Source organism: Eumetopias jubatus, unplaced genomic scaffold (assembly GCF_037043125.1).
Source record: "Eumetopias jubatus isolate StellerSeaLion01/CBP00866 unplaced genomic scaffold, mEumJub1_p1.0 scaffold_11, whole genome shotgun sequence".
Lineage (NCBI taxonomy): Eukaryota > Metazoa > Chordata > Mammalia > Carnivora > Otariidae > Eumetopias > Eumetopias jubatus.
The window spans coordinates 51,108,558-51,135,477 of record NW_028274817.1 but is presented as its reverse complement, the minus strand read 5'-3'; the positions used below and the strand labels follow the sequence as shown (position 1 = coordinate 51,135,477).

General features: G+C 36.7%; 1 pseudogene; it reads left to right on the top strand.

Moving 5' to 3' along the window:
• The first annotated feature begins 23,196 nt into the window (after positions 1-23,196).
• Positions 23,197-23,548, top strand: LOC148163062 (large ribosomal subunit protein eL33 pseudogene; annotated as a pseudogene).
• The last annotated feature ends 3,372 nt before the right edge of the window (positions 23,549-26,920 follow it).

The following is a 26,920-nucleotide window of genomic DNA, read 5'->3' as shown; positions in this document are numbered from 1 at the left end:
AAGCTGGTACAGCCACTCTGGAAAACAGAATGGAGGTTCCTCAAAAAGCTGAAAATACAACTACCATACAACCCAGCAACTGAATCACTAAATTCTACTCTTGAAACCAATATTAGAATACATGTTAACTAACTAGAATTTAAATAATTTAAAAGAAGCAAACAGGAGTCTGTTTGAAAAAAAAAGAAAATTGATAAACCCCTAGCCAGACCTATCAAAAAGAAAAGAGAAAGGACCAAATAAATAAAATCACAAATGGGAGAGGACAAATCACAACACCACAGAAATACGAACAGTTATGGGGTGCCTGATTGGCTCAGTAGTTAAGTGTCTGCCTTAGGCTCAGGTCATGATTCCAGGATCCTAAATCAAGCCCCACATCAGGTTCTCTGCTCAACAAGAAGCCTGCTTCTCCCTCTCACACTGCCCCTGCTTTGTGTTCCCTCTCTTGCTGTCTCTCTCTCTCTGTCAAATAAATAAATGAAATCTTAAAAAAAAGAAATACAAACAATTATAAGATAATATTATAAAAAATTATTTGCCACAAAATCAGACATTCTGAAAGAAATGAATAAATTCTTACAAACCTACAAACTACCAAAATTGAAACAGGAAGAAACAGAAAACTTAACAGACCAATAACCAGCAAAGAAATTGAATCAGTAATCAAAATCTCCCAACAAACAAAAGCCCGGGGCTAGATGGCTTCATAAGCAAATTCTACCAAACATTGAAAGAACAGTTAATGCCTATTCTTCTCAAACTATTCCAAAACATAGAAATGGAAGGAAAACATCCAAACTAATTCTGTGTGGTCAACATTACCCCAATTCCAAAATCAAAGACTCCACTGACAAAGAGAACTACAGGCCAATATGGGTCAATATTCATAAATTAATCAACATGATACACCACATTAATAAAAGGATAAGAACTATATGATCCTCTCAATAGATGCAGAAAAAGCATTTGACAAAGTACAACATCCATTCATGATAAAAACCCTCAACAACGTAGGGATAGATGAAACATACCTGAACATCATAAAGGCCATATATGAAAAATCCACAGCAAGTATCATCCTCAATGAGGAAAAAGAGAGCTTTTCCTCTATGGTCAGGAACAAGACAGAGATGTCCACTCTCACCACTGTTATTTAACACAGTACTGGAAGTCCTAGCCTCAGCAATCAGACAACAAAAAGAAATAAAGCCTTACAAATCAGCAAGGAAGAAGTCAAAATTTCACTATTTGCAGATGATGTGATACGCTATATAGAAAAACCAAGAGTCCACCAAAAACTTGCTAGAACTGATACACAAATTCAGTAAAGTCACAGGATGCAAGGTCAATGTACAGAAATCTCTTACATTTTTATACACCAAAAATGAAGCAGCAGAAAGAGAAATCAAGAAATTGAACCTATATTCAAATGCACCAAAAACCATAAGATACTAGGAATAAACCCAACCAAAGAGGTAAAAGATCTGTACTCTGATAACTATAGAACACTTATGAAAGATATTGAAGAGGAAACAAAGAAATGGATTAACATTCCATGTACATGGATTAGAAGAACAAATACTGTTAAAATGCTCATACTACCCAATTTAATCTACACATTTAATGCAATCCTTATCAAAATACCACCAGCATTTTCACAGAGCAAGAACAAACAATCCTAAAATTTGTATGGAACAAGAAAAGAACCCCAAAAGGCAAAGCAATCTTAAAATACAAAAGCAAAGCTGGAGGCATCACAGTTCTATACTTCAAGTTATATTACAAAGCTGTAGTGATCAAGACAGTATGGTACTGGCACAATAACGGACACAGAGATCAATGGAACAGAATAGAAAAATCCCAAACTGGACCCAGAACTATAAAGTCAACTAATCTTCAACAAAGCAGGAAAGAATATCCAAAGGAAAAAAAAAAAAAACAGTCTTCAACAAACGATGCTGGGAAAAGTGGACAGAAACTTGCAAAAGAATGAAAGTGAACCACTTTCTTACACCATATATAAAAATAAATTCAATATGGATGAACGACCTTAATGTGAGACAGAAAATCATCAAAATCCTAGAGGAGAACATAGGCAGTTACTTCTTTGACATTGGCCATAGAAACTTCTTACTACCTATGTCTCCAGAAGCAAGTGAAACAAAAGCAAAAATGAATTATTGGCATTTCATCAAGATAAAAAGCTGCCTCACAGTGAAGGAAACAATCAACAAAACTAAAACATAACTTTTGGAATAGGAGAAGATATTTGCAAATGACACCTCTGCTAAAAGGTTAGTATTCAAAATATATAAAGAACTTATAAAATTGAACACCCAAAAAACAAATAATCCAGTTAAAAATAGGCAGAAGATATGAATAGACATTTTTCCAAAGAAGACATAGAGATGGCCAACAGACCCATGAAAAGATATTCCATGTCACTCAGCATAAGAGAAATACAAATCAAAACTACAATTAGATACCACCTTACACCTCTCAGAATGTCTAAAATTAACAAGACAGGAAACAGCACGTGTTGGTGAGGATGTGGGGAAAAGAGAACCCTCTTACACTATTGGTAGGAATGCAAACTGTTGCAGTCACTCTGGAAAAAGGTGTAGAGGTTCCTCAAAACTGGAAAATAGAAGTTGCACTACTAGGTATTTATCCAAAATACTGATTCAAAGGAACATGCCCTCTGATGTGTATAGCAGCATTATCAACAATAACTAAATTATGGAAAGAGTACAAATATCCATCAACTGATGAATGGGTAAAGAAGTGCATACACTTCAAATTCATTAGTCAATAGTAAGTTGGCTCACTTCTTCACAAAAGACCGAACTACATCAATAGATATCAGCCATGAAATAAAACTTAGATCATACTCTAGAGAAATGGATTTTTCCCAGATACTCTTAAAGTCCCCACAGTGCTCAACACACTGTCCCACCCTCTCTCCACCTTTCATAGGGACAGAAATTGCTTTCTTGAAATCAAAGGTTTGGCTTTTTTCTAAGGCAGCCCTCTGGGACATTCTGAAAGTTTTCTCAAGATTGTATCATTTAATTTTTTTGCCACAAAGAAATGCAAGCAAAAAGCCAAGCTGTAAGTAACAGCTAGACCTTACATCAGACGTCCCCTTCCCCTTTCTCCAAGTCAGGGCCAGTTTGTTTAGTTCTCAACCAGAGAGTAAGTCATTGTTACTATTTGGTAGACAGAAGCAAACTGAGGGAAATTGAAGCAACCCATTTAGGGAAGATAAAAAAAGATCAGCTATGGGGGAGGAGTTAAGATTACAGAGGAGTAGAGGACCCTAAGTTCATCTGGTCCCTGCAATTCATCTAGAGACTTATCAAATCTTTCTAAACACCTTTGAAATCAATTGGAGATCTGAGAAAAGAAGTGCTGCAATTCTACAAATAGAAAAGTGGCCACTTTCTGGAAGGTAGGCGGTGGGGAGACTTGAATCTGGATGATATATGGGAGGATATGGTGCAGGGGAGAGAACTGGCTTAAGGAAGCTACTGCAAAGTATTATAAGCAGTGGAGCAAAAAATTGGAACTTTTAGAAGTCTGCTGCAGTGGGGGACAACCCTGGCTTAAAGGTGCTTAAGAAGCTAAGTGGGACAGAATCCCACGTGGGACAACATGGTCTCAGGATCCCTAGGGTCACAAGAAGAATGGGGGTGCCTAAGTACAGCAGAGTTCCCAGGCATAGGAGTGCAGAAGCTGGCTGAAAACAGTGAGTCTAGGTGCTGGCTTTCTGCTCTGTGTTGCCATAAAATGTAAACTGCTGCATGGTCATGTGACTGCTCTCCTGGCAGGGGCCCAGCAAAAGACAGACTAGTCTGAGACCACCTTCCCTCCCCCAGGAGGAAGAGTGTGGGTTCCCACCACAGGAGTCCATAAAAGTGAAATTCATTCCATGCCTGAGATAAAAACACTCAGTCATAGGCTTGGTGAACACAGAGTTTGGATGGAAACCAGGGAGACAAGAGTGATTGACTGCTTTTCAGTGAGGGTTCACTGAAGACTAGGGGGCACAAACTTTCAGCTCCAGGGCTAGAAACAGGGCACTGCCATTTTCATCCTGCCCATCAGTGCCAAAAACCTTCAGGGAGCAAAACAAGACTACATAGTGGAATCTGGAGCTGCTTACACTGAGCTTGGCCCCCTGGTAAGGGAGGTGCATTTCCACAAGTACAAGGGCACCTGAGGATCAGTGTAACAGACTCCTCCCCCAGAAGACCAGCAGAAACAACTGGCTAGCACCAACTTTATTGATTATAGAGAAATGCAAATCCTCAGCTCTTGGGAAAACAGTAGATAGCATTCATGTTTTATTTAATTTTTTTAGACATTCAGTATTATTTTTTCAGCTATTTTCTTATTTTTTAAATTCTTTTTTCTTTTACTAGTTTTTATTTTTATATATACTGTATATATCTATATCTATGTATATAGATAGATAAAATACCATGGAAGGAAAGAATAGATATATAGATATAGAAAACCTGAAAAAAAAAGCAAACAAACAAATAAACAAACAAAAAACAAATTAAAAACAATCAAACAAGAAACAAACCAGAACAAAACAAAAAACTTGATCCTGGATGTGTTTTGGTCTGCTTGTTATAGTAAATTATATCCCAAAATAGAAAGAAAGAAAAACTTATATATTTGCAAAAATAGAATGAAATAACATCCTTCCATGGTATTTTATTTTATGTTATTTTGTATATATGCAAAAATAAAATAAAATAACATCCTTCCATGGTATTTTATTTTATGTTATTTTGTATATATGCAAAAACAAAATAAAATAACATCCTTCCATGGTTTTTTATTTTATGTTATTTTATTCTATTTTTATTCTATTTATACATTTGCATGTATATAAGTTTTTCTTTATTTCTATTTTGGGATAGTTTACTATAACAAGCAGACCAAAACACATCCAGGATTTAGTTTTTTGTTTTGTTCTGGTTTGATTCTTGTTTGATTGCTTCAAATTTGGTTTTTTGTTTGTTTATTTGTTTGTTTGCTTATTTTTTTCAGGTTTGTTTTCTATTTTTCTGTTGTTCTTGTTGTCTTTTCGCTTTCTTTCTTCTTTTGCTCCTGGACAAAATGGTGAAACAGAGAAATCCATCCCAAAAGAAATAATAGGAGGTAGTACTAACTGCCAGGGATTTAATCAAAATGGATATAAGTAAGATGTTAGAACTAGAATTCAAAACAATGATTATAAAGATACTAGCTGAACTTGGAAAAAGCATAGAAGACATTAGAGAACCCCTTACTGTAGGAATAAAAGAACTTAAATCTAGTCAGGCTGAAATTAAAAATGCTATTACCAAGATGCAGTCCCAAAAGGAGGTTCTAAAAGCAAGGATAAACAAGGCAGAAGAGAGAGCCAGTGATAGAGAAAATAAAATGTTGGAAAATAAGGAAGTTGAAAAGAAGAGAGAAGGATAACTACTGGATAATGAAGGAAAACTTAGAGAACTCAGTGGTTCCATAAAGCAAAATAATATCCGGATAATAGGTGTCCCAGAAGATGAAGAGAGGGAGAGAAGGACAGAAAGTATATTTGAGCAAATTATAGGTGACAACTTCCTTAATCTCAGGAAGAAAACAGGCATTCAGGTCCAGGAGGCACAGAGAACCCCCCTCAAAATCAATAAAAATAGGCCAACACCTTGACATATAATAGTGAACCTTGCAAAATTCAAAGATAAAGAGAAAATCCTGAAAGTGAATTGGAACAAGAGGTCCTTAACCTACAAGGATGGAGACATAAGACTGGCAGCAGACCTGTCCACAGACACCTGGCAGGCCAGAAAGGACTAACATGATATAGTCAATGTGCTAAATGGGAAAAATATGCAGCTAAGAATACATTATCTAGCAAGGCTGTCATTCAGAAGAGGAGGATACCTAAAAAGTTTCCAGGACAAACAAAAACTATAGAAATTTGTGAATACTAAACCAGCCCTGCAAGAAACATTAAAGGGGAAACTTTGAGCAGAGAGAGAGCCCCAAAGTAACATGGACCAGAAAGCAACAGACAAAATACAGAAACAGCGACTTTATAGGTAATACAATGGCACTAAATTATTATATTTCAATAATTACTCTATATGTAAATAGAATAAATGTTCAAATCAAAAGACATGGGATATTAGAATGGATTAAAAAAACAAGACCCATTGATATGCTGTTCATAAGAGACTCATTTCAGACCCAAAGAAACCTCCAAAATGAAAGTGCTCCAGTGGAGAACCATTTATCATGACAGTGGACATCAAAAAAAAAAAAAAAAAAAGAGGGAGTAGTCATCCTTATATCAGACAGACTAGATTTTAAACAAAAGACTATAAGAAGAGATGAAAAAGAACACTATATCAAAATAAAAGGGTCTATCCAACAAGATCTAACTATTATAAATATTTATGCCCTTAACTTGGGAGCAGCCAGTTATATAAATGAATTAATAACAAAATTACAGAAACTCATTGATAATAATACAGTAATAATAAGGGACTTTAACATCCCATCCACAGCAATGGACAGATAATCTAAGCAGAAGATCAACAAGGAAACAAGGACTTTGAATGACACACTGGACCAAATAAACTTAACAGATATATTCAGAGAATTTCATCCTAAAGCAACAGAATACACATTCTTTTTGAGTACACAAGGAACATTCTCCAGAATAGATCATATACTGGGTCACAAATCAGGTCTCAACCAGTACCAAAAGATTAAGATTATACCATGCATATTGTCAGACCACAGTGCTTTTTTAAAAAAATATATATTTTGTATATTTATTCATTTATTTATATTAAGAGAGAGAGAGCATGAGCTAGGGGGAGGGGCAGAAGGAGAGGGAGAAGGAGACTCCCCACTGAGCAGGGAGCCTGATGTGGGCTCGATCCCAGGACCCTAAGATCATGACCTGAGCCAAAGGCAGATGCTTAACCAACTGAGCCAACCAGGTGCCCCACAGACCACAATGCTTTAAAAGTTGAAGTCAACCACAACAAAAATTTGGAAAGACCACAAATGCATGGAGGTTAAGGAGCATCCAACTAAGGAATGAATGGGTTAACTAGGAAATTAAAGAAGAATTAGAAAAATTCATAGAAAAAAATGAAAATGAAAACACAACAGTTCAGAATCTTTAGGATGCAGCAAAGATGGTCCTGAGAGGGAAGTACATAACAATACATGCCTTTCTCAAGAAACAAGAAAAGTCTCAAATACACTACCTAATCTTACACCTAAAAGAGCTGGAAAAAGAACAGCAAATAAGCCTAAATCTAGCAGGAGAAGAGAAATAAAAGATTAGAGCAGAAAACAATGATACAGAAATCAAAAGAACAGAACAGATCAACGAAACTAGGAGCAGATTCTTTGAAAGAATTAATGAGATTGATAAATCCCTAGCCAGACTTATCAAAAAAGAGAAGAGAAAGGACCCCAATTAAAAGAATCAGGAAAGAAAGAGGAAAAATCACATCCAACACTGAAGAAATACAATTATAAGAGAATATTATCAGCAATTATATGCCAACAAATTAGGCAATCTGGAAGAAATGTATTCATTCTTAGATACATATAAACAAACAAAACTGAAACAGGAAGAAATAGGACACCTGAACAGATTTATAACCAGCAAAGAAATTGAATCAGTAATCAAAAATCTCCCAACAAACAAGAGACCAGGGCCAGATGGACTCCCAGCAGAATACTACCAAATACTTAAAGAATTAACACCTATTCTTCTGAAACTGCTTCAAAAAATAGAAATGGAAAACTTCCAAACTCTTTCTCTGAAGCCAACATTACCTTGACCCCAAAACCAGAAAAAAAAAAAACCTACCAAAAAGGAGAATTACAAAGCAATATCCCTAATGAAAATGGATGCAGGGGCGCCTGGGTGGCTCAGTCATTAAGCGTCTGCCTTCGACTCAGGTCATGATCTCAGGGTCCTGGGATCGAGCCCCGCATCAGGCTCCCTGCTCAGAGGGAAGCCCGTTTCTCCCTCTCCCACTCCCCCTGCTTGTGTTCCCTCTCTCGCTGTCTCTCTCTCTCTCTGTGTCAAATAAATAAATAAAATCTTAAAAAAAATGGATGCAAAAGTTCTCACCAATATACTAGTTAATAGGATCCAACCCTACATTAAAAAGATTATTCATCACGACCAAGTGCGATTTATTCCTGGGTTGCAGGGGTGGTTCAACATATGCAAATCAAGCAATGTGATACACCACATTAATAAAAGAAGGACAAGAACCATATGATCCTCTCATAGATGCAGAAAAAACATTTGACAAAGTACATCATCCTTTCTTGATAGAAACCCTCTGCAGATTAGGGATAGAAGGAACAAACCTTAATATCATAAAGGCCATATAAGAAAACCTAACACCAAACATTATTTTCAATGGGGATAAACTGAGAGCTTTTCCCCTAAGGTCAGGAACACGATAGGGATGTTCACTCTCACCACTGTTGTTCAACATAGTGATGGAAGTCCTAGCCTCAGCAATCAGACAACAAAAAGAAATAAAAGGCATCCAAATTGGCAAAGAAGAAGTTAAATTTTCACTCTTCACAGAAAACATGATACTCTATATAGAAAACCCAAAGGACTACATCAGAAAATTGCTAGAACTGATGGATGAATTCATCAATGTCACAGGATACAGAATCAATCCACAGAAGTCGGTTGAATTTTTATACACTAACAATGAGGCAGAGGAAAGAGAAATCAAGGAATCAATCCCATTTAAAATTGCACCAAAAACCATAAGATAACTAAGACTAAACTTAGCAAAAGAGGTTAAAGATCTGTACTTTGAAAACTGTAGAACATTTATGAATGAAATTGAGGAAGACACAAGGTAATGGAAAAACATTCCATGCTCATGGACTGGAAGAACAAATATTGTTAAAATATCTATGCTACCCAAAGCAATCTACACATTCGATGCAATCCCTATTGATATACCATCAACATTTTTCACACAGCTGGAACAAACAATCCTAAAATTTGTATGGAACTATAAAAGAACCTGAATGGCCAAAGGAATGTTGAAAAAGAAAATCAATGCTGGGGGCATCACAATTCCAGACTTCAAGCTGTACTATAAAACTGTAATCCTCAAGACAGTATGCTACTGGCACAAAAATAGACACATCAATGGAACAGAATAGAGAACCCAGAAATGGACCTTCAAATCTATGATCAACTAATCTTCAACAAAGCAGGAAAGAAAAAAGACAGTCTCTTCAACAAATGGGAAAACTGGACAGCCACATGCAGAAGATTGAAATTGGACCACTTACTTACACCATACACAAAAATAAACTCAAAATGGATGAAATGACTAAATGTGAGACAAGAACCCATCAAAATCCTAGAGAACACAGGCAGCAACCTCTTTGACCTCGGCCACAGCACCTTCTTGCTAGACACGACTCCAAAGGCAAGGGAAACAAAAGCAAAAATGAACTATTGGGACTTCATCAAGATAAAAGGCCTTTGCACAGCAAAAGAAACAATCAACAAAATTAATAGGCAACGTATGGAATGGGAGAAGATACTTGCAAATATCTTATCAGACAAAGGGCTTGTACCCAAAATCTATAAAGAACTTATCAAACTCAACACCCAAAGAACAAAGAATCCAGTCAGGAAATAGCCGGAAGACATGAACAGACATTTCTCCAAAGAAGACATACAAATGACCAACAGACACATGAAAAAATGCTCAACATCACTCAGCATTAGAGAAATACAAATGAAAACCACAAGGAGATACCACCTCACACTAGTCAGAATGGCTAAAATGAACAATTCAGGAAACAACAAATGTTGGCAAGGATGCAGAGAAAAGGGAACCTTCTCTTACACTGTTGATGGGAATGCAAACTGGTACAGCCAATCTGGAAAACAGTATGGAGTTTCCTCAAAAAGTTAAAAATAGAGCTACCTTACCACCCAGCAATTGCACTCCTAGGTATTTATCTGAAGGATGGATACAAACATAGTAATTTGAAGGAGCACATGCACCCCAATGTTTATAGCAACAATGTCCACAGTAGCCAAAGTATGGAAAGAGCCCAGATGTCCATTGACAGATGAATGGATATAGATGATGTGATATTTATATAAAGACGACATTCATATATATGTATATGAATATTACTTGGCCATGAAAACCAATGAAATCTTGCCATTTGCAATGACATGGATGGACCTATAGGGTATTATTAATCAAAAAATAAGGTATCATTAACCAAAATAATTCAGAAAAAGATAAATACCATATGATTTCATTCATATGTGGAAATAAATTAAGATGAAAATTAAGAGGGAGGCATACCATAAGAGATGCTGAACTCTAGGAAATAAACTGAGAGTTGCTGGAGGGGAGGTGGGTGGGGGGAAGTGATAATTCTGTAATTGGCATTAAGTAGGGCACTTGATGGGATGAGTACTGGGTGTTATATGCATCTGATGAATCACTAAGTTATACCTCTGGAACTAATTTTTTAAAAAAATCAGCTAAACTCAATATTCTGTCTTCATCAGTTGGAGAACAACAAGAATATATATAACAAAATTATTTAACAAAATTTAACATTTCAGCATAGTAAGCATCTCATATTAATGGATTAAAGATTGTATTTTTAAGTCCTGACTATTATTAAGAAACTCCCAACTTCTGTGACAAGGTTTATTTGAAAGATTTGGTGGGACTTCAAAGAAGGTAGCCCCCAGCACAACATAGGTGTATGGGAGGAAAAATTTTCCCTTATTCTCTTCTAGTTTCTTTGGTTGGTCTAATAATTAAATTGACATAAGACAGATTAACAGGAGAAAAACAAATTTAATTTTATACATATGGGGGCCCCAAAGATAAGGGGTTCAAAGAAATGCAGAAAGTAAGCAGTTTTTATACTTTTAGACCAAAAAAAAAAAAAATCAATAGATTTGTGAAGAATTGACAAGACGAAGTTTGGGCTTGGGGTAGTAAATTAGTGAGGAAGTAAGAAGGTTTGTTTATATAGCCTTCTAGGGCTTGAAACCCAATCTCTGGTGATAAGGATGTCTTCTACTCTTCTGGTATAGAAAAAATACCTCACGTGGGAGATTTATTTCCTGCTTTCATGGAGACAAAGGAAGGTCAGAGTGTCCTTCTTGAGCCAGCTGTTTCTCAAGTAACTTTAAAATAATCTGTATGCCAAAGTGGCATATTTTGGGGTGGTTAAATTCTTCTCCCCTTCATAGGCAATCAATCTACTGGACTCAGTGAATTAAGGACACCTGATTTTAGTGTTTGAAGAATTCATTTAATGGTACTTTGCCTCAAATGTGTATAAATCTATATCTGTATACAAATACACACTGATAGCATATGTCTGTACAACTGAATTATATATGAACTATAGATAATTCTACTTCTCTCTTTAACTACATATGTTTCCAAGAAAGCTTAGCTTCTTTATTTATCTTCCTTTTCAAAGACCACTTCTCATGCTCTTCTTCCTTAAGATTTTGAATGTTATCTAAACTGATCTCCCACTATACCAGGAAATTTTTAAGGGAAGGGGAAATTTTATTTTGCTTTTCATTGTTATCATTTCTGCTCTAGCATAGAACCCTGTGTTTAACTCCATCATTCTGTACTCTAATTCCTCATTTTCTTAGAGAGGGACCACAATCTTATGATTTGAAATTTAAATTCAGCCATTCCAGAACATCTTTTGTTATGTGAGTCAATAAATGCAAACAAATATGAAATGGTTTTATGTATCTTTAAACCCAAATTCTGGTCAGAAAATTGATCTTGATATTTAGAAGAGATACTAGAGAGTAACCAATCCCAAAAGTGGAACTGATTAATTGCAATTGGAATGTGGAACACTAGATTCTCTTTCCCCCAGCCTGAAATTGGCAAGCTCTATTTTGCACTAGCTTATTAAACTGCTCCTATTTTATCTTACGACTCACACTTTGGGCTGACCAAAGTTTAGAGACTTGATATAAATACCTCAGGATATTCAATTTCATTGACTATTGTTTTTGGCCTTGAATAAGGTCCTATCAGATGGATAAAAACTGGTCCAAGTTGGTGTGTATGAAAGCAGAGAGGGAAGAAAATAAAAATACTTTCTGCTTATGGGCATCAACACAAAATGGCTGATGGGCAGATAATCGTGAGGCTTACCAAGTTGGAATTGTTGTATATTCTACTCCAAACTAAACTTAGTGTGAACAAACTTGGGGTACACCAGATATAGTAGGAGATAAGACTGATACTTATTCCCTAGTTCTCTACCAAAGACTTGAGTCTGTGCATTCCCTGTGTGACAAAGGGCACAAGTGCCTGCTTTTTAAAGAGTCCAAAATCAACTGTACCTCCACCACACAACAAACCTACTACTACTTGTCCCAAGAAAGAGTAAGATCGAGATGCCATTTAATTAAAGGCTGTGTCAATGAGCAAAACAGTTTGATCTGTTGCTTAAAGGCAGAAACTCTGAGATCCAGATTCAAGGACTATGACTCAAAGATATATGTGTCTTAGGTTACCAGCCCAGGAAACTGACCAGATGTAAATTGGCAAAAAGCTGATTAAGATTTTAAAACAATTGGATTGACAGTGTGCCTGAAAATAAGCAAAACAGTGGTAAGCAGTGCCAAAAGAAAGAAACACATTCTAATGCCATGGGTGGAACCCCCTTGAATTTCCAGTTAAATGAATGAACATATTCCTTTTTTTAAAGCTTGTTTGATGTGGTTTTTCATCACTTGTAACTAAGAGTTTTGACTAACACAAGGCTAAAGGAAATGGGGAAAATACTAAATTGTATTAAGAAGTTATTATATGCCAGAAACTGCCAGGTATTTCCAATATTCGTATTTAAAGTTTATAATAACTTTGTGAGGTACCTGATACCTCCCTTCATTTTGTATAAAAGAAATTGAGGTTCAGAGACACCAGTACATATTAAATGCCCACAGATATAGTATTAGTAAGTGGTGAATTCACGATTTAAGCAAGTCTGTGTGATGCTAAAATTCATACTATTTGTACTGTACCACATTCCTCCTCAATAAAATGAGGCTCATAATAGTGCTTGCTTCATAGGATTATTGTAACTACTTAGCTTGCACATAAGTGCTAATTAGTTAAAATGAAAAATTATAAGATAAATAGATAATTAGTGGATCAAGGGGTTCCTCCTTGAACTGAGAATGCAATATAATCTATGAATAACATGCTGTTTGATCTTGGCAAAACCTATGATGTCTAATGGTTCCATTATTTATAATCTGTAATCAAAATATGGTTGTATTCACTCACCAGCTTTAAAAACATTAATTATAATTGCTATAAACTTCTAAAGTATAAAGGCTACCTAAAGTCAAAGTAGATTTTGTTGCCTTTTTTGCAGGAAAGCTAAAAAAATTAAAATATGTTTACAATAACAACATTATTTGGGTATTATAATTCCCTGAGTGTCCCAAGCTGAGAATTTTAGAATGAATATTATAAACTAAAAAACATTAAATGCATGGCTTTTATACTGAGATTTCTCAATATATAATACAATGCACATAGCTTAAATGAACTGGTATCTCAATTGGAATCTGCTTGAAAATTTAGGCAACATCAACTTTGCTTTGTGCAGGGTTTCAAGCTATAAAATAAATTATTCATCAGAGTTAATTATCATCTTCTACCCTCATTCCTATTTTTTAAATGATATTCAGAAGTTTAAACACTCAGGAATTTAATCATAATTTGCATATACTAGTTTTAAAAATAAGTAACAGTCTCTAGATCAATGTAAAATTACAAAATCCTCCTGATGAAAGATAACTTTGACACTGTAATACAGATAGAAAAATAATTTCCCTATTACAAAAAAGCTAATGACAACTTTCAATTGCTTGAGGACATTTTATAGTTTATTTTAATAAATTGCCTTACATTCCCCTTTCCTATGAAAAGAAGAAAATTATATCTCTAATTCTATGTGGGCCTTGGATTTTTTGCAGCACATGGAGGATTGGGTTTATATAATTGTCTGAGATCATGCCTCTGTTCTTTTCCCTGAATATATAGGTACTTGCTCATTAATGAAGCTTCTAGACATAAAACAGTGACTGATGTGCAGTGTTCTCCAAATTACTTAGACTTGCATTGACAAGAAACTTACCAGATTATCACAGTAATTATTCTTTCCTCCCTGAAGACACTGGACTTCTGCAAAAACAGTGGAGTAGGAGGATCCTGAGCTCACTTCATCCCACAGAAAAACTAAGATAACTGCTAATCTGTGCAATTAACTCTAAAAACAACCTGAAGACTGGAAGAACATAGAGAGAAGGCCACATCAAAAAGGGTAAGAGGGGCAGAGATGCTGTCAGGAACCAAACATCCCAAGGATACTTACCACAAACAGGACGGACACCACAAGCATGAAGAAGGGAGAGGACCAGATCCGATACCAGACATATCAGGCACAGGGGACCTTCACTGGGAAGACTAGTCTTTATAACATTTGGCTTTGAAAACCAGTGGGGAGAAAGTCAATTGTCATATGGTTTCACTTATTTGGGGAACATAAGGAATAGCATGGAGGACATTGGGAGAAGGAAAGGAAAAATGAAGGGGGGAAATTGGAGGGAGAGATAAACCATGAGAGACTATGGACTCTGAAAAACAAACTGAGGGTTTTGGGGGGCTGGAGGGATGGGTTAGCCTGGTGATGGGTATTAAGGAGAGCACATTCTTCATGGAGCACTGGGTGTTATACACAAACAATGAATCGTGGATCACTACAACAAAAACTAATGATGTATTGTATGGTGACTAACATAACATAATAAAATTAAATTAAATTAAAAAAAGTTTTTTTAATTGAAAACCAGTGGGGCTTAACTTCATGAGTTTTTACAGTTAGTGAGGCTTAAATCCGGGTACTTTAAAAATCAAAGGTTTATCTCCAGGAGAGCTGAAGGGCAATAGAAAACCGAGTCTTTTTATTTAATAGTGCCAACATAATAAATAACCCCATTGAAATACAGCATAAAAGCAGCAGTTTGAAAAGTATCTGGGGTATATGTGAAGGAGATGTATTTACTAATCTCAGAATGTGTTCTGAAGGGGTAGTGATCTTTAGGAGATTTCTCCAAAAACAAAATTGCTGACAGGTGCCCTTTCTCCCCATATGACCCCCCCTCACACACACACACAAACCTAGATAACCAGACACTTGCAGGGCAAGAACATTCACCACCTATCTTGCTAGCAATGCATGCCCCATCCCCACATTCTCCTATGGATCCACCCCATCCAATTGGCCCCACAGAGCAGATGTCCCTCCAAAGCAGCTCTTACACTGACACATCCTGCAAGCAACACTGGGAAAAACTGGTGCTCTGCTAAAGTGACTCCTGTCCTTGGGGAGGTGGAAAGATAACCACACATGCCAGTGTGCTCACAATCCCAGCAGCCAAACTTTATACTTGGCAGCACAGAAAGAGTTACCAGCTGATCAACTCAACTGCAGCCCCTGCAGATGGACAGAGGGCAGACATTTGGTCTGAATGCTGACCACCCAACAAGCTCACAGCAGCTTCAGACAGGAACATTAATAGCACAGGGACCAAACCCTGCCTGGTGTGTGCACAACAGGCAAAGTGGGCCATTGCAGTCAACTGAATAGAAAGCAAACATGGCTCAGCCATAACAATAGAGTGCATGCAGCCCACATAGGAAGACACCTCTTGAGTGACTGCTTCTGGTGGACAGGGAACATTGCACTACAGGATACCACAGAGCCTTTTCTTTATAAGGCCACTACTTTAAAATCAGGAGATGTAGATGAGTTTCCTAATACATAGAAAAAAATAGAATTAGAAAAAACGAGGAGACAGATGGATATGAAAAAACAGGACAAAACCACAGCAAAAGAGCTAAATGAAATGGAGATAAGCAATATGCCTGATATAGAATTCAAAGTAATGGTCATAAAGTTACTCACTGACTTAAGAGTGGAGGATCTCAATGAGGCCCTCAATAAAGAGATAGAAAATATAAAGAAGAACCAGTCAGAGATGAAAAAATCAATAATTGAAATTTAAAAAATATACCAGAGGAAATTAATAGCATATTAGAGTGGGGAGAAGAATGGATCAGCAACCTGGAAGACAGGATAATAGAAAGCAATGAAGCTGAACTGCAAAAAGAGAAAAGAATAATAAAAAATAAAAATGGGTTAAGGGAACTCAGCAACATTATCAAGCATGATAACATTGGCATTATAGGGATTCCAAAAGGGGAAGAGAAAGAGAAGGGAAAGAAAATTTATTTGAAGAAATAATAGCTAAAAACTTCCCTAATCTGGGGAAAGAAACAGACATCCAGAACAAGGAAGCACAGACAGCTCCCAACAAAATTAATCCAAGAAGGTCCAGATCAAGACACATAATAAAATGGCAAGAAGTACCAATAAAGAGGGAATTTTAAAAGCAGCAAGAGAAATAAAAACATTACATACAGGGAAATACTATAAAGCTATCTGCTGACTTTTCAGCAAAAACTTTGCAGGCCAAAAGGCACCATATATTTGAAGTGATGAAAGGAAAAACCTGCAACCAAGAATATTCTATCCAGCAAGGCTATCATTCAGAATGGAAAGAGAAATAAAGTTTCCCAGATAAACAAAAGTTAAAGGGGTTCATTACTACTAAACCAGCCTTACAAGAAACTTTAAAGAGAAAATTCTTTGAGCAGAAAGAAAAGGTCATAACCAGGAGTAAGATAATTATGAAAGGAAAAATTTCACATGTAAATGTAAAAATATAATAAAGGTAGTAGATTAATCACTTATAAAACAAATATGGAGGGGCATCTGGGTGGCTCAGTCGTTAAGCATCTGCCTTCAGTTCAAGTCACGATCCCAGGGTCCTGAGATTGAACCACGCATCAGAATCCCTGCTCTGCAGGAAGCCTGCTACTCGCTCCCCCACTCCCCCGCTTGTGTTACCTCTCTCACTGTGTCCCTTTCTGTTAAATAAATAAATAAAATCTTTAAAAAACAAAACAATATGGAGGTTAAAGCAAAAGAACAGTAAAATAAATTATATCCACAAAAATCAATCAAGGGATTCACAAAATAAGAGAATATAAACTGACATCATATATATAAAACATGGGGGAGGAGAGTAAAAGTTTAGTGCTTTTAGAATGGGTTCAAACTTAAGCAACCATCAACTTAATATAGACTGCTATATGCATAAGATGTTATACATAAACCTAATGGTAATTACATATCAAAAACCTATAATAGATACACGAAAAATAAAGAGAAAGAAATCAAAGCATAACACGAAAGAAAACCATCAAACCACAAGAGAAGTGAGCAAGAGAAGAAAGTAACAGAAATGAACTACAAAAACAACCATAAAACAAGTAACAAAATGGCAATGAGTGCATATGTATCAATAATTACTTTAAATGAAAGTGGACTAAATGCCTCAATCAAAAGACAAGGGTGACTGAATGGAGAAAAAAAGCAAGACACATTTATCCTGCATACATGACACTCACTTCAGACCTAAAGATATATACAGATCAAAAGTGAAGGGATGGAAAAAATTTACCATGCAAATAAAAGGAGAAAGATGGAATAGGAAAACTTATACAGAAAAACATAGACTTTAAAACAAAGACTGTAATAAGAGAAAAAGTGGAACTCTACATAGAGATAAAGGGAACAATCCAACAAGAAGATATAACATTATAAATATCTATGCATGAAACATGGGAGTACTCAAATACATAAAGCAACAATTAACATAACAAACATAACAGAAGAAATTGACAGTAATACAGTAATAGTAGAGGACTTTAACATCCCACTTACATCAGTGGATAGATTGTCCAGACAGAAAAGCAAGAAGAAAACAGTGGCTTTGAATGAAACATTAGACCAGATGAATATAACAGAAATATTCCATCCTAAAATAACAGAATACACATCTTTTTCAAGTGCACAAAGAATATATACCAGGGCAGATCACATATTAGGAAACAAAACAAGTCTCAATAAATTCAGAATATTGAAATCATATCATGCATCTTTTCCAACCACAATGGTGTGAAACTGAAAATCAATCACAAGAAAAAATCTGGAAAGAACACAAATACATGGAAAATATGTGGAGGTTAAATAACATGCTACAAAACATGAATGGGTCAACCAAGAAATCAAAAAGGAAATTAAAAATAATACATAAAGACAAATGAAAATGAAAACACAATAGTGCAAAAAATTTGGGGTACAGCAAGTTATTCTAACAAGAAACATTACACAGAAACAGGCCTACCTCAAAGAGCAAGAAAAAATCTTAAAGAAACAACCTAACTTTACATGTAAAAGAGCTAGAAAAAGAAGAACAGAGTCCAAAGCCAGTAGAAGGGAGTAAATAACAAAGATTAGAACAAAAATAAATGAAAAAGAAACTAAAAAACAATATAACATATCAATAAAACTAGGAGTTTGTTCTTTGAAAAGTTCAACAAAATGTATAACTCTTTAGCCAGATTCATCAAGAAAAAGAGAAAACTCAAATAAAATAAGAAATGAAGGAGCAGTGGGGTGCCTGGGTGGCTCAGTCGTTAAGCCTCTGCCTTCGGTTCAGGTCATGATCCCAGGGTTCTGGGATCAAGCCCTGCATCAGGCTCCCTGCTCTGCAGGAAGCCTGCTTCTCCCTCTCCCATTCTCCCTGCTTGTGTTCCCTCTCTCACTCTGTCTCTCTCTGTCAAATAAATAAATAAAATCTTAAAAAAAAAAAGAAATGAAGGAGCAGTAATAACAACCAACACCACAGAAACACAAAGGATTAGGAAAGGAGGGAAGATGACAAAAGAATAGGAGACCTTCGTTTCATCTGGTCCCTTGAATCCAGCTAGAAATCTATAAAATCATTCAGAACACCTGTGAATTCAATCTGAGATCTAAGAAAAGACTTGCTACAATTCTACAAATAGAAAACCGACCACTTTTTGCAAGGTAAGAGGTGTGGAGACATGGGAACTTAAGGGGATATATCAGAAGATAAACCACAAGGGGTGGGAGCCTCCAGAAGCTGGCTACTGGAAAATGGTATAACAGTGTAGCGCAAAATTGGAACTTTTACAAGTCTGCTCCTGTGAAGGATGTCCCTGCCTGAAAGGTGTTCAGGTGGTGAAGAGAGGCAGAATCCTAGGTGGGACAGTGTGGTCTCAGGATCCACAGGTTCACAGAAAGAGCAGGGGTGCCTGAGTGTGGCAGAGCTCCCAAGCATTGGAATGGGGAAGCCAGCTACAATCAAGGAGCCAGAAGTGGGCTCTCAGCTTGGTGTTGCCATAAACCATGAACCTGCAGCATGATCAGGTGACCACTCAACAAGCAGGGGCCCAGGAAGCTGATGAAATCCAACTTTTACATCAACATGGATAGGACTGGAGGAGATTATGCTAAGTAAAATAAGTCAAGCAGAGAAAGACAATTATCATATGGTTTCACTTATTTGTGGAACATCAGGAATAGCATGGAGGACATTAGGAGAAGGAAGGGAAAAATGAAGGGGGGTGGAAATCAGAGGCCGAGATGAACCATGAGACACTATGGACTCTGAGAAATAAACTGAGGGTTTTAGAGGGGAAGGGGTGGGGAGATGGGTTAGCTTGGTGATGGGTATTAAGGAGGGCACATATTGCATGGAGCACTGGGTTTATATGAAAACAATGAATCGTAGATCACTACATCAAAAACAAATGATGAATTGTATGGTGACTAACATGACATAATAAAATAAAATAAAATTTAAAAAATAAAAGAATAAAAGAAACAAGGGCTTTCAATGACACACTGAAGCAGAGGGACTTCACAGATATATACAGAGCATTCAATCCTAAAGCAACAGAATACATATTCTTCTCTAATGCACATGGAACATTCTCCAAAATAGATCACATACTGGGTCACAAATCATGTCTCAACTGGCACCAAAACATTGGGATTATTGCCAGCATATTTTCAGACAACAATGCTTTGAAACTTGAACTCAATCACAAGAGGAAATTTGGAAGGAACTCAAATACTTGGATGTTAAACAACATCCTGCTAAAGAATGAATGGGTCAACCAGGAAATTTAAGAAGAATTTTTAAAATGATTGGAAATGATGCCTAAGTCACACATTAGAAGAGAAATAATTGACTAGAGCAGAAATCAATGAATTAGAAAACAGAAACACAGTAGATCAGATCAACGAAACTAGAAGCTGGTTCTTTGAAAGAATTAATAAGATCAATAAACCACTGGCCAGACTTATCCAAAAGAAAAGAGAAAGGACCCAAATTAATAAAATTAAGAATGAAAGGGGAGAGATCACGACTAACACCAAGGAAATAGAAACAATTATTAGAAATTATTATCAACAACTATATGCCAATAAACTGAGCAATCTGGATGAAATGGATGCCTTCCTGGAAACCTAGAAACTGCCAAGACTGAAACACAAAGAAATTGACAACCTGAATAGGCCAATAACCAGGAACGAGACTGAAGCAGTGATCAAAAACCTCCCAAAAAACAAGAGTCCAGGGCCTGATGGATTCCCTGGGGAATTCTACCAAACATTCAAAGAAGAAATAATACATATTCTCCTGAAGCTGTTTCAAAAAATAGAAAAAGAAGGAAAGCTTCCAGACTCATTTTATGAGGTCAGCATTACCTTATCCCCAAACCAGGCAAAGACCCCATCAAAAAGGAGAATTTCAGACTGATATCCCTGATGAATATGGATGCCAAAATCCTCAACAAAATCCTAGCTAATAGGATCCAACAATACATTAAAAGGATCATCCACCACAACCAAGTGGGATTTATCCCCAGGATGCAAGAGTGGATCAACATTCACAAATCAGTCAATGTGATAGAACACATTAATAAGAGGGAGAGAAGAAATATATGGTACTCTCAATTGATGCAGGAAAAGCATTTGACAAAATACAGCATCCTTTCCTGATTAAAACACTTCAGAGTATAAGGATAGAGGGAACAATCTTCAAGTTCATAAAATCCACCTATGAAAATCCCACAGCGAATATCATACTCAATGGCAAAAACCTGAGAGCCTTTCCCTTAAGATCAGGACCGTGTCAAGGATGCCCACCCTTGCTGCTATTGTTCAACAAAGTGCTAGAAGTCATAGCAACAGCAATCAGACAACAAAAAGAAATAAAATGTATTCAAATTGGCAAAGAAGAAGTCAAACACTCTATCTTCTCAGATGACATGATACTTTATGTGGAAGACCCAAAAGACTCCACCCCCAAATTACTAGAAGTCATACAGCAATTTAGTAATGTGGCAGGATACAAAATCAATGCACAGAAATCAGTTGCTTTCTTATACACTAACAATGCAACTGTAGAAAGAGAAATTAGAGAAACAATTCCATTTACAAGAGCACCAAAAACCATAAGATACCTCGGAATAAACCTAACCAAAGAGGTAAAGGATCTTGCTCTAGGAACTACAGAACACTCATGAAAGAAATTGAAGAAGACACAAAAAGATGGAAAAACATTCCATGTTCATGGATTTGAAGAATAAACATTGTTAAAATGTCTATGCTACCCAGAGCAATCTATACCTTCAACGTCATCCCGATCAAAATTCCAATGACATTTTTCAAAGTGCTGGAACAAACAATCCTAAAATTTGTATGGAATCAGAAAAGAACCCGAATCGCCAAGGAAATGGTCAAAAAGAAAAACAAAGTTGGGGGCATCATGTTGCCCAATTTCAAGCTCTATTACAAAGCAGTGATCACCAAGACAGCATGGTACTGGCACAAAAACAGATATATAGACCAATGGAACAGAATAGAGAGCCCAGATATAGACCCTCAACTTTATGGTCAAATAATTTTCGACAAAGCAGGAAAAAATATGCAATGGAAAAAAGACAGTCTCGTCAATAAATGGTGCTAGGAAAATTGGACAGCCACATGCAGAAGAATGAAACTCGACCATTCTCTAACACCCTACACAAAGATAAACTCAAAATGGATGAAAGACCTCGATGTGAGACAGGAATCCATCAAAATCCTAGAGAAGAACATAAGCAATAATCTCTTTGATATCAGCCACAGCAACTTCTTTCAAGATACATCTCCAAAACCTAGTGAAACAAAAGCAAAAATGAACTTTTGGGACTTCATCAAGATAAAAAGCTTCTGCACAGCAAAGGAAACAGTCAACAAAACAAAGAGGTAACCCACAGAATGGGAGAAGATATTTACAAATGACACTACAGATAAAGGGCTGGTATCCAAGATCTATAAAGAACTTCTCAAACTCAACACCCAAAAAACACATAAGTAAAAAATGGGCAGAAGACATGAACAGACATTTCTCTGAAGATGACATACAAATGGCTAACAGACACATGAATAATTGTTCATCATCATTAGCCATCAAGGAAATTCAAATCAAAACCACACTGAGATACCACCTTACACCAGTTAGAATGGCAAAAATGGACAGGGAAAGAAATAACAAATGTTGGAGAGGTTGTGGAGAAAGGGGAACCCTCTTACACTGTTGGTGGGAATGCAAGTTGGTACAGCCACTTTGGAAAATAGTGTGGAGGTGCCTCAAAAAATGAAACATACAGCTACCCTCTGACCCAGCAATTGCACTCTGGGTATTTACCCCAAAGACACAGATGTAGTGAAAAGAAGGGCCATATGCACCCCAATGTTCATAGAAGCAATGTCCACAATAGCCAAACTGTGGAAAGAGCTGAGATGCCCTTCAACAGATGAATGGATAAAGAAGATGTGGTCCATACATACAATGGAATATTACTCAGCCATCAGAAAGGATGAATACCCAACTTTTACATCAGAATGGATGGGACTGGAGGAGATTATGCTAAGTAAAATAAGTCAAGCAGAGAAAGTCAATTATCATATGGTTTCACTTATTTGTGGAGTATAAAGAATAGCATGGAGGGTGAGGGGAGCTTTTGTTGCTGAACTTTGGGTGCAAATAAGTGCAGCCTGATGGGAACAGGACTCCTATAACGCCAAATAATGTCTGGAAGGCTGTGGTCCAAGACCATTTTTTCTGACTATAAGCAGGGTCTCTGGAACCAGAGGGAGCACACAGCTCTTCTTAAAATCAAAGGTGTTTATGCTCGAGATGAAACAGAATTCTATCTAGGCAAGAGATGTGCTTATGTGTACAAAGCAAAGAACAACACAGTGACTCCTGGTGGCAAACCAAACAAAACCAGAGTAACCTGGGGGAAAGTAACTCGTGCTCATGGAAACAGTGGCATGGTTCCTGCCAAATTCCGAAGCAACCTTCCTGCTAAAGCCATTGGCCACAGAATCTGTGTGATGCTGTACCCCTCAAGGATTTAAATTTAATGAAAAGTAAATAAAGGTGTAGATTTGTTCAAAAAACAAAAAAGAATAGCATGGAGGATATTAGGAGAAGGACAGGAAAAATGAAGGGGGCGGAAATCGGAGGGAGAGATGAACCATGAGAGACTATGGACTCTGAGAAGCAAACTGAAGGTTTTAGAGGAGAGGGGAGTGGGGGGATGGGTTAGCCCAGTGATCGGTATTAAGGAGGGCATGTACTGCATGGAGCACTGGGTATTATACAAAAACAGTGAATCGTGGATCACCACATCAAAAACTAATGATGTATTGTATGGTGACTAACATAACATAATAAAATAAAATTTTAAAAAGGAATTATTGGAAACAAAAGAAAAATAAAACGCAACTGTTCAAAAGCTTTGGGATGCTGCAAAGGCAGTCCTAAGAGAGAAGTACATAGCAAGACAAGCTTTCCTCAGGAAACAAGAAAAGTCTAAACTATATAACCTAACCATACACCTAAAGGAGCTGGAGAAAGAATAGCAAATAAAGCCTAAAGCAAGCAGGAGACAAGAAATAATGACTATCAGAGTAAAAAAATCAATGAAATAGAAACTGAAAGAACAGTAGAACAGTTTAATGCTGATTCTTTGAAAGAATTAATAAGATTGATAAACCCATAGCCAGACACATCAAGAAGAAAAAAGAAAGTACCCTAATTAATAAAATCATGAATGAAAGAGGAGTGATGATGACCAACACCAGGAAATACAAACAATTATAAGAACATATTATGACCAAATATATCCCAAGAAATTAGATAATCAGGGAGAAATGGATGCATTCCTAAACACATAAACTACCAAAACTGAAACAGGAAGAAATAGAAAACCTGAACAGACCCATAACCAGCAAAGACATTGAATCAGTAATCAAAAATCTAACAATGGGGCACGTGGGTGGCTCAGTTGGTTAATTGTCTGCCTTCGGCTCAGGTCATGATCCTGGGGTCCTGGGATTGAGCTCCGCAACAGGCTTCCTGCTCAGTGGGGAGTCTGCTTCTTCCTCTTCCTCTGCCACTCCCCCTGTTTGTGCTCTCTCTGTCAAATAAATAAATAAAATTTTTAAAAAATCTCCCAACAAAGAAGAGTCAAGGGCCAGATGGCTTCCAAGGGAATTCTAACAAACATTTAAAGAACTAACACCTATTCTTCTGAAGCTGTTTCAAAAAATAGAAATGGAAGGAAAACTTCCTAACTCATTCTATGAGGGCAGCATTACCTTGATCCCAAAACCAAAGACCCCATCAAAAAGGAGAATTATGCACCAATATCCCTGATGAACATGGATGCCAAAATTCTCACCAAGATACTAGCCAATAGGATCCAACAGTACATTAAAAGGATTATTCATCATGACCAAGTGGGATTTATTCCCAGGCTGCAAGGGTGCTTCAACATCCACAATTCAATCAATGTGAAACATTACGTTAACAAAAAAAAAAAAAAAAAGGACAAGAAATATATGATCCTCACAATTGATGCAGAAAAAGCACTTAACAAAATAGAGCATCCTTTCTTGATTAAAACTCTCCACAGTGTAGGGATATAGGGAACATACCTCAATATCATAAAAGCCATCCATGAAAAGACAATACCAAATATCATTCTCTATGGGGAAAAACTGAGAGCTCTTCCCCTAAGGTCAGGAACATGACAGGGATGCCCACTCTCACCACTGCTGTTGAACATAGAACTAGAAGTCCTAGCATCAGCAACAGACAACAAAAAGAAATAAAAGGCATTCAAATTGGGAAAGAAATCATACTCTCACTCTTTGCAGATGACATGATACTTTATGTGGAAAACTCAAAAGACTCCACCCCCTAATTACTAGAACTCATACAGCAATTCAGCAACATGGCAGGATATAAAATCAATGCACAGAAATTGGTTGCATTTTTATACACTAACAATGAGATGGAAGAAAGAGAAATCAAGGAATCATTCCACTTACAATTACACCAAAAACCATAAGATACTTGGAAATACACCTGACCAAAGAGGTAAAGGATCTGTATTCTAAAAACTACACAATACTTATGAAAAACTGAAGAAGACACAAAGAAATGGAAGAACATTCCATGCTCATGGATTGAAAGAATAAATATTGTTAAAATGTCTATGCTACCCAGAGCAATTTATACATTCAATGTAATCCTTATCAAAATACCATTGACATTTTTCATAGAGCTGAAACAAACAGTCCTAAAATTTGTATGGAACCAGAAAAGAACCCAAATAGCCAGGGCAGTGTTGAAATAGAAAACCAAAGCTGGGGGCGCCTGGGTTGCTCAGTTGTTAAGCATCTGCCTTTGGCTCAGGTCATGATCCCAGGGTCCTGGGATCGAGCCCTCCATTGGGCTCCCTGCTCCACGGGAAGCCTGCTTTTCCCTCTCCCACTCCCCCTGCTTGTGTTCCCTCTCTTGCTGTGTCTCTCTCTCTGTCAAATAAATAAAATCTTTAAAAAAAAGAAGCTAAAAATAGAGCTTCCCTATGCCCTAGCAATTGCACTATTAGGGATTTATCCAAAGGACACAAACATAGTGATTTGAGGAGGCACATGCACCCCAATATTTATAGCAGCAATGTCCACATTAGCCAAACTGTGGAAAGAGCTGAGATGTCCATCAAAAGATGAATGGATAAAGATGTGGTATATATATAGAATAGAATATTATTCAGCCATCAGAAAGGATGAAATCTTACCATTTACACTGCTGTGGGTGGAACTGGAGGGTATTTTGCTGAGTAAAATAAATCAATCAGAGAAGGACCATTATCATATGGTTTCACTCATATGAGGAATATAAGAAACTGCACAGAGGATCGTGGGGGAAGGGAGGGAAAACCTGAATGGGAAGACATCAAAGAGGCAGACAAATCATGAGAGACTCTTAACTATGGGAAAGAAAATGAGGGTTGCTGGAGGGGAGGTGTGGGGGGGGATGGCATTACTGGATGATGGGCATTAATGAGGGCACGTGATGTGATGAGGACTGGGTAGTATATGCAACTGATGAATTACTGAACTCTACATCTGAAACCAATAATGTTCTATATGCTGGCTTTATTCAACATAGGACTAGAAGTCCTAGCTAGAGCAATGAGACAAGAAAAGGGAATAAAAGACATCCAAATTGGTGAGGAATAAGTAAAACTTTCACTATTTGCAGATGACTTGTTACTATATACGGAAAACCCAAAAGACTCCACCAAAACACTACTATAACTGATAAATGAATTCAGTTAAGTCACAGGATACAAAATTAATATACAGATAGCTTTTTCATTTCTATACACTAATAATGAAGTAGAAGAAATAGAAATTAAGAAAATAATCACATTGATAATTGCACCAAAAATAA